Raw genomic sequence first — 9,359 nt, 5'->3', positions numbered from 1 at the left:
CTAATTGTTGATATGCAGATTTTCCTAAGTGTTTTTATTAGATACAATTATATCATCTGAAATTAAAAGTTAACTTTTCCCTTTTCAATCACTGTTTAGATGTTGAAGAGAAATATCCATAAGGAGATTTGATTTGTCCTTACAGATATTTCTCTTCAACAACAGTGACTGAAAGTACAGGTTGTCTTGATCTTCTCTTTCAATTGAATGCCTAAGACTTTTCACCACTAAATAACAAGTTTTTTGTTGATTTTTTTTTTTTTTTGGTAGATAGTCTGTCAATTTAGGTAAATTCCCTTCTATTACTAGTTAGCTAAGAGGTTTTTTTTTTGAATGACAAACACATGTTTAATTTTATCAAAACATATTCTGCAGCTATTGAAATAATCATATGGTTTTTTAAAAATTTGTTGATGAGGTGATTTATATTAGCATATTTTCTAATGATAAAACATCCTTGAATTTGTTAGTATTTGGCCTATGATTCTTCTATTCACTGGAATGCTGATAATAAAATAAGGATTAATTTTGCCTTGGAAGCAATGACCAGATACTGAACCTACTGGTGATTTGATCTTGGACTTCTCAGTCTTCAGAACCATGAGAAATATATTTCTATTATTTATAAAGTAACCAGCTTAAGGTTTTTGTTATAGCAACCTGGAATGAACTAAAACAGAAATTAGTAATGAGTAGTGGGGTGCTGCTGTAGTGAATACCTGAAAATGTGGAAGCAACTTTGGAACTGGGTAATGGGTAGAGGCTGAGTTTGGCAAAGTAGGCTAGAAAAAGCCTAGATTTCCATAAATGGACTGTCAAAGGTAAAGGCTCAGAAGAAGAGTTATAGACAGAGCCTCAGTCTTCTTGGAGATTATGTAAAAGATTGTAATCAAAATGTTGGTAGAAATATGGATGCTAAAGGTCATTTTGGTGAGGTGTCAGATGGAAATGTTCTGGAAACTGGAGGAAAGGCTATCTTTGTTATAAAGTGGCAAAGAACTTGGCTGAATTGTGTCTGCATTCTAGTGCTCCGTGGAGGGCAGAATTTAAGAGTGATATACTAGGATATTTGGTGAAAGAAATCTCTAAGCAAAGTGTTCAAGGTACTACATGGCTTTTCTTGACTGTTTATCATAAAATGCAAGAGAAGAGAAATGAATTAAAAATGAATTTACAATAAAAAGGGAAGCAGAACTTAAAGATATGGAAAATTTTCAGTCTTTCCAGGTTGTAAAGGTTCAAAGGGCATGCTCAGCCCTCTGAATAGTAATTGCAAATGAATATTCAGAGAATACCAAGGGCATGGCTAAGCAAACATAATGTTTGATATGATATTAGTGTGGCTATAAGGAAGCCAGACGCTATTTATCCGGACAATAGAAGAATGATTCCAGAGGCATTTCAATCTTTGAGGCTGCCGCTCCCATCATGATCCCAGAGTACCAGGGCCTTCAAGTCAGAAAGGTTTCAAGGGAGGGGCCCAGGGCACCTGTGGCACCTCAGGGCTCACTGCCTGTGGCCTCCTGAGATATTTGTTCCCCGCATTCTAACACAGTGCTTTTTAGCTGCTCCAGCTGGGGCTCAAGTGGGCTCAGATGTGGCTTGGGCCACCCTTCTGAAAGGTACAAGTAATAAGCCTTGGTGACATTCTTGAAGTGCCAACTCTGCATTTATATAGAGTGTATGAGCTGTGGAGTCATGGCTATCTCCATGTAGATTTCAAAAGATGTCTTGGAGAGCCCAGAGCCCAGAGCACTGTCCCAAAGGTGAGATAGGTGCAGAGGGTGCCTACTAGGGTAATGACCAGCAGAGCTGTGGGGTCAGGGTTGCCCCCGAGATCCCAAACTGGTAGAGCCACCAGTGTGCAATGCCAGCCTAGGAGAGCTACAGGCACTAGACTCCAACTTGTGAGAGCTACAGCATGGGCTGTGCCCAGCAAAGCCATGGGGGTAGGGCTGGTTGGACCCTTGGATGTCCAACCCTTGCCCCAGTGTGTACGGATGAACATGGACTCAAAAAAGACCATTCTCAAACCTCAAGATTTAACAGTTTGCCTTGTTGGGTTTTGGACTTCCATGGGGCCTGTGACACTTTCTTCTTGCCCATTTCTCCCTTCCTGAATGGGAATGTTATCCTATGCCTGTACCACTACAGTATTTTGGAAGCACATCACTTGTTTGATTTCATAGGCTCAGAGCTGGAGGAGTTTGCCTTAGGATGAATTGTACCTTCAGTCTCAGCTGTATCTGATATAGATCATGTTTAAATGAGACCTTGGACTTAAGACTTTAAAGTTAATGCTGGAACACGTTAAGAATTTTGGCAATAAGTTATCAATTTTGGGATGAATTTTGTATATGAGGACATGAATTTCGAGGGGGCAGGGGAAGAATGCTATGGTTTGACTGTATCCTCCCAAAAATTCATGTTGAAAGTTAATTCTCAATCCAACAGTATTAAGAGGTGGGGCCTTTCGGAGGTGATTAGGCTGTAAGGGCTGTGATCTCATAAGTGGGATTAGCGGCTTGTAAAAGGGCTGGAGGGAATTAGCTGGGCCCTTTTCTCCATCCAGCTCTTCAGCCATGTGTGGACACAGTGTTCCTCTCCTCCAGAGGACGCAGAAACGAGGCACCATCTTGGAAGCAGAGACTCTGCCTTCACCTGCTGGTGCCTTGATCTTGAACTTTCCAGCCTCCAGAACTGTGATAAATAAATTGCAATTGTTTAGATGTTACTGAGAATTAAGGCGTTTTGTTATAGCAGCCTGAAATGGACTATGACAGTATCTACTGCTATTCATTTGCAATTACTATTACTATCCTTGATACTTTAACAAGTGTGTTTGAATTAAATTCCAAAGTTAATCACCATTTCCACCCTTTTCTGGAGTCTTACTCTCATCCTTTATCTTTCCCACTTTCTTGCTGGTCTCTACTCTTCCTTCAACTCTCATCTCAAATGCTACTTTTTCAGTGATGCCTCTCCCATCCCCCAGACTAAACCAGACACCCATATATTTGTCCTTCATAGCATGTATCAGGGTTTAGAATTACATACTTGTGGGTTCCATAACTCAGTAAGCTGTAACTCGGTAAGCTGTAACTTCTGAAAGGGCAGGGATCGCCTCTGTGTGTCTTTTCATTCTCTTTTGAATGTGCAGCCGTACGTCTGGCACATGGTGTGCAACAAGCTTGGTTGCAGATGGGAAAGCCGGGTGGGAGAAAGGGGGAGGGGCACTGGCTGCATAGGCCGCAATGTTGAGGGATGAAGCTTCAGGGCTGCCAGACCTGGAGGAACTGAATTCCCTCTATCAGTAAGGAATCACATTCTCCTGCTAAAAACAGAACAGAAACAATGATGGCTAAAGCAAAACAGAAAGTTCTTTCTTTCTCAGGTCATGAAGTCTGGGGTTAGGTAATTCAGGGCTGAGGCAGGGGCTCCATGGAGTCACAAGGGATTTAGGCTACTTTTTACACCATTATCCTTGGCTCATAACTTATATCCTCAAGAGTCTAAACTGGTGCCTGGCATTTCATTTTTTGTTTGTTTGTTTTGGGACAGAGTCTCCCTCTGTCACCCAGGCTGGAGTGCAGTGGCATGATCTTGGCTCATTGCAACCTCCTCCTCCCTGGTTCAAGAGATTCTCCTGCCTCAGCCTCCCGAGCAGCTAGGACTACAGGTGCGTGTCACCATGCCTGGCTAATTTTTGTATTTTTAGTAGAGATGGGGTTTCACCATGTTGGTCAGGCTGGTCCCAAACTCCTGACCTCAGGTGATCTACCCACCTCGACCTCCCAAAGTGCTGGGATTACAGGCATGAGCCGTCGCACCCGACAAGTGCCTGGTATTTCCACCATCACAATCAACTTCCAGGTGGGAATCCAGACCTAGGAGAGAAGGACAGGAAAGATCATGCCCATTTAGTTGTCTGCTCCCTTTTACAAAGCCTGTCTTAGAATCCTACTCCACTTACATCTTATGGGTTATGGCTGAGTTCTATGGCCTCACCTAGCTGCAAGGGAGATTTTTTTTTAAAGCCAAGTGGTTTCCAATTCAAATAAAATCAGGTCTGTGTTATTAAGGGTAATGATGATAACGATGTGTGTGTGAGGGGTGGGTGTGATGCTGCTGACTGGGGAATGATCACTGGAACTGGAGTCAGGGAGACAATAAGAGGAGGTGTTGGTATTTTGGGTGAGAGACACTGACACTGTGAATTATGGCAACGAGACTGGAATGGAAAGGAGGGTCTGAAACAGCACTTGATGGAGGGCCCACTGGATCCTTGATGGCTCTTTCTACGGATTTGCTTCAGGAGACATTTTACTTTTGGATTTAATTTCACTTAATAAACCATCTTTTCATTAACTCAAGGTTATTTTGAGTTAATCTCTCTGGTAAATAATGAAATAAACTAAGGCAGAGCAATCTGTGCTTCTAAATCTAAGCAGGATGAATATTATTTTTGAAAACATATTTCCAAAGGTACTTATTTTTCCCCAAAGCTCTATTTTCAAAGGCAGAGGAACAGAGAGGACATTGATTAATAAGTATAAAACATATCTTTTAAAAAAAATGTATAGCCATTCTTTGCTTATAGACATTCAAGATATATACAAGACTCAATGTCAGAAAATAACAGCCTGGAAACCATCCCGAGGCTTTATCTCCATGCCACAAGCTATCTGTATTTTCTTCAGATAGTCCAAAAATCTTTTAAACTTAGCATTTTCTTTTTCTTCTCCCCAGACCATACTTATAAAAGATGACTTGGGCTTTTTCGACACACCAATTTTGTTTAAGCAAATTGAGTTGCTAGACAATATAGCCAGAAATTTAACCAAGAGGACAAGGCAAAACACTTTCAGACTTCTAGAATCCTTTAATTTTCTGCACACATAGCTGAAGTAAAGCACAGTATCTTATAAAAAGGCCCGTACTGAAAGAAGAATCAGTAAACTCTTCTTAAGAAAAAAAATAAACAGGGAAAACGACACCTACCCTCCCCCAGCTGCTCCTGCGAGTCAGCACGTCTTGTTAATTGTGTGGTCTGCTTGTTGTATCCTTGAGTCATTGCTTTACCCAGGCTGCTTCCTTGAACATGGCTGTGAGGTGCGGAAATGTGGTTCTTCCGTGAGAAATGGGTTCCATAGAGCTCAAAGATGAGCCGAGTTTGCCTGGGTTAGGTGAGGTCCAGGTCATGCTGTGCCAACCTCTGGGAACATATGGCAGTGGCAAAGTGCAACCCTCTGACCAGACATGGGCTGTGTGAGGCAGGCCTTGGTGGACTTGAGTAGAAGCTCAGACTGCAGAGCCGGGCACATGATGGGGTCCCAGGCTGTGCCTGGAGGAGCAGACTGACGTGGCCCTTCAGTTTAAGGGCCAGGAAACTGCACGTGCTATGCACATTTGTGCTCACTCTCATCTGCGCCTCAAGTATTTTCTATCTGTCTAAGGTTCTGGGTGGCTCTTTTTAAATAAAACTAGTCTGCTTAACTTTGCCAATAGAGTGGGCTGCTACACTAAAGAGGAATGTGTGTTTCTCAGGGTAAGAGAACCCTAAAGACATAAAGAAAATGCAAGTGTAGGGGCTATTTCCCTTAAATCTCCCCACTTGTAGATTCCTAATCCATCAAAAGAATCTGACAAAAGAAACCTGTTTGGGTGCAACCCAGCCTCACCTGTACCCATAATCATGTTTTCCCAATACTTTGAAGTAGGTGAGCAATAAAGCAGCACTAGGCAGTCTTAGTGAGACATCAAACTTCACATCTTTGTATCAATGTTTAGCATTAGGAAAAAGACCGATGGGACTGATCAGACAATCTTTTCGTTTCTTCAGTTCTTAAATGTCACGGATCTAAAAGAATGAAGACAGGTAAAAAGAGAACACTCATGGAGGATGATTGTAATGTGTCTCATTGGCAGGAAAATCCAGTTAAGATGTAAATGTCAAGAGGCCACGATTTCTGGATTGAGGTTTTTTCTATAATTTTAATACAATCTTACCACATCTTAAATACCACAGATACCTGGCTTTCCTTGAAGGTCACTCATGGCCCACAGTCATGTCCTGATTTCTTCCAGGTGATGTTCTTTCCAGAAAGCCCCCTCCCTGTTCCTCTGGTCTGAGATGGCAGCTTAGGGATGTGGCTGAAATTCAAGCACTAGGGAGGGAAGTTAAGACAAGACAAAATTGGTCAATTAGTACAGAAATGTAAGTGATCTTTCATAGTTCCGAACAGAAGTGAGGTGAATCAGGAAATGGATGGCGTTTTTCAAGTCACATGAATCAGCGCCCCAGAATTCATCATTTTCACCAAGTGTTTTGTTGGTTTCCTCATTCTTTCACATTGTGTGCATGGCTCACCTAAAACAGTTTGGGGAAAGCTGTATTTTATTTTGAAAAGAAGAGAACTAAATATTTTTGTTTGTTTGTTTAAAAGTGATCATCCTTAGTTTTATGTGATGAGAAGCAGCGTAATGCAGATAGCTTTCTAGCAAGTAAGACCTTTACAAAGAAAAAAAAAAATTTTGTTTAGAAAAAAGAAATACTTGTATATACCTCAAAATGACTTTGTTTATGGAAAGCCTGCTTATATGTTGGGGGCTGGGTGAGTATTTTACACAGATTACTGTCTTTCTCCTTTCAAGCAGACAACTGACATCCCCCTGCCAGGCTGGTGTGTCTAAGCTCCTGGTGAAGAGACTGTAGCTGAGAAAAGGTAAAGAACTTTCCCCATGTTGGCCGGGTGTGGTGGCTCACGCCTGTAATCCCAGCACTCTGGGAGGCCGAGGCGGGCAGGTCACCAGGTCAGGAGATCCAGACCATCCTGGCCAACCTGGTGAAACCCTGTCTCTACTAAAAATACAAAAAAAAAAAAAAAAAAAAAAAAAAGCCCGGAGTGGTGGCGGGTGCCTGTAGTCCCAGCTATTCAGGAGGCTGAGGCAGGAGAATGGCGTGAACCCGGGAGGCGGAGCTTGCAGTGAGCCGAGATCGCGCCACTGCACTCCAGTCTGGGCGACAGAGCAAGACTCCGTCTCAAAAAAATAAATAAATAAAAAGAACTTTCCCCAGGTTAAAACTCAAAATTACATCCTCAATTTAGATCCATTTCACTTTAAACAAAGGATGCACTCTAAATTATAATTTGGTTTATTTACCTGCTTATTAGCAATTATTTTGTAATTATCACTAAAATATACATCTTTTAACAGAGCATTGGTGCAGCCTGTAAACAGCAAAACTGAATTCAACTCTCCCCCTGCATACACACAAAATTAAAGAATTTATCCAGTTAAGTGTTATGTTATCAGACCTACTGGGTTATGCTGTAGAAAGCTATCTTCTTCCCACTGCTTAGCTCTATATGCCAAGAATTTTTTCTTTTTCTTTTTCTTTTAAAGTATTAACTGCAATGTTCAGAGGCAAGAAGAGGATTAGCTGAATACATTGGGTTCTAATTTCTGTCTCCTTCACCCTGGCCACATAGGCTCCACAGGTCCATGCAAAGGCTGCAGAATCCAAGCAGAAGGCAGCTTCCTCCCTACATCTTCCCCTCTAGAAGCAGCCAGGCAAGACCTTGGCCTGCCTCTGCCTCACAGGGAGGCTCCTAGGCCTCTGTGCCACGTAGGCAAGAGAATCGGAATGTCTGGAATGGAACTAGTGTCCTAAGTGCCAAGCAAGGGAAGGGAGAACGGTTAAGCTTTTCGTTCAGGTCCCCAGGAGCCTGCAGCTGCCACATAGCAGGCCAGGAGCCCCCGCCACAACCCAGGGAGAAATGCTTGCCAAGGAGGCCTGCCGGCTACTGACACTTCCTCCCAGAGGCGTTAAAGGAAATCCCAGTAAGGGCTGAGTACCCAAGACAGCCAGATCACACGTGCCAGAAACTGAGCATTTGGGGATGGGCTGGGCTTTCATAGAAACCTTCGGAACTGCTTTCACTTAACTCTTTTATTAAAAAAAAAGTTCTAGAAAATAGACACATCGATGGCAATTTGTATTTCCATTGTCCTCTCAGGTCTGCATGGCTACTGTGCGAGAGCTATGACACCCTGCAGCCTGCAACAGCTTCTTTGTTTTATTGATGAGCTCAGTGGAACCCTTATGGACGCGCCGGACCATGCCCAGGACCAGCGAGGCCCATCCATAACCCACCACCGGCTGGAAGGGCGCTGGTGTGAACACGGGTCCTTACCGGGTCCCTACCTCACTGCGGTTAGGAGAGGGCAATTCACGCGTTTCTTCATGCAGGGACCTTCAAGCCTCCCTCTGAGGTGCAGATGGAGAAAAAAGGGCCCAGAGATACTGTCCCGTACCCCCATCCAGCGGGAAAGGGCCACTCAAGGCCAGTCAGGACTCCGCACCCAAGTTTTATACCTTATACTCCTATAACTTTACCATTTGCTCTTTTCGCGAGGCTGACCCCCTCCCTCTCTCCCCCACCGCCTGCTTCAGAAGCTGAAAACCTGCAACAAAGTATCCAATTATACACGTCTTCAAAGGTACTTTCCTTGCTTTCCAACTATAAACTTTTCACCTGAGTACTTAGGCCCAAAGATCCTGCAAAAGTGCAACAAGGAATATTCGGCTCAGAATTGGACGAATGACTTTGACCATACGGGACTTCTCTCTTAACGCTCAGCGTGGCTACCTGGGGACCCCTTCACCTGCCTCCCTGATTCGTCAGATTTGTTCATTTCCTGGACTTCAACCTTCTGAAATCGACCCAAACTAGCCGGGAGGCTCACCCCCAAAGGGCTCCTCCAAGAACCCGCAACGACTGACTCTCTCGTCTTCTTTAAGGAGTTTCACTCTCAGAACGGATGAGGGTGTCACACAGAAAGAACAAAATCACAAAGTTCGAGTTCCGGAGGACCAGACGGCCCCTGCCCCCCAAACCCAGGGCCAGATTCAGCCGAGGGAAGAGCACGTACCTGGAGCCGAGGCCGGCAGAGCGGCATCGCCACGTCTCAGGTCTCGGCCGGCGCCCCGCTCCGGGGTGCAGCCACGTCTGAGGCGGGACAGCGGGCGGGGGAGCCGCAGAGGGACCCAGTGAGACGGGGAAGGGAGCCCCCAAAAGTCAGCGCTCGGCCGCACTCGCACTGGGGAAGCAGGAATGGAACTCTGGGGTGCAGCGGGGCTCCCGGGAGCGAAGGTGGGGGTCCCTTACCGGGAAGGGGCGGGGCTCGGGGAGGTCAGGCGCGGGTGCGGCGCTGGAGTTTCACCCCGGCAGGGGGGAGGAGGAGGAGGAGGAGGAGGAGGCGCGGCGGCGGGGGCGGGGCGGGGCGGGGCGGGGCGGGGGCGGGGGCGGGGGCGGGCCCAGGAGGCCCCGCGCTCCCCGCCCCGCGCTCTCCGC

The 9,359-nt window shown here is 45.1% G+C and overlaps 1 long non-coding RNA gene and 1 other non-coding gene across 5 annotated transcripts; both read right to left on the bottom strand.

The window, feature by feature from the left end:
* Positions 1-321: 321 nt before the first annotated feature.
* Positions 322-9,321, bottom strand: LOC696140 (uncharacterized). Of its 4 annotated transcripts, XR_013418260.1 has the most exons (7): positions 8,938-9,284; positions 6,033-6,167; positions 5,682-5,860; positions 5,002-5,105; positions 3,786-3,887; positions 3,058-3,334; positions 322-2,700 (listed from the first exon to the last, which is right to left on the bottom strand). It is a non-coding gene; the product is annotated as an uncharacterized LOC696140 (long non-coding RNA). The 4 variants fall into 4 exon arrangements; XR_013418262.1 differs by lacking the exon at positions 5,002-5,105; XR_013418261.1 differs by lacking the exons at positions 5,002-5,105; positions 5,682-5,860 and having other exon boundaries at positions 8,938-9,321.
* On the bottom strand, positions 6,252-6,321 carry LOC114679171 (small nucleolar RNA SNORD123). Its single transcript, XR_003730846.1, has one exon. It is a non-coding gene; the product is annotated as a small nucleolar RNA SNORD123 (small nucleolar RNA).
* Positions 9,322-9,359: the final 38 nt, after the last annotated feature.

Source organism: Macaca mulatta, chromosome 6, assembly GCF_049350105.2.
Source record: "Macaca mulatta isolate MMU2019108-1 chromosome 6, T2T-MMU8v2.0, whole genome shotgun sequence".
NCBI lineage: Eukaryota > Metazoa > Chordata > Mammalia > Primates > Cercopithecidae > Macaca > Macaca mulatta.
This window is presented reverse-complemented; position numbering and strand designations above follow the sequence as displayed.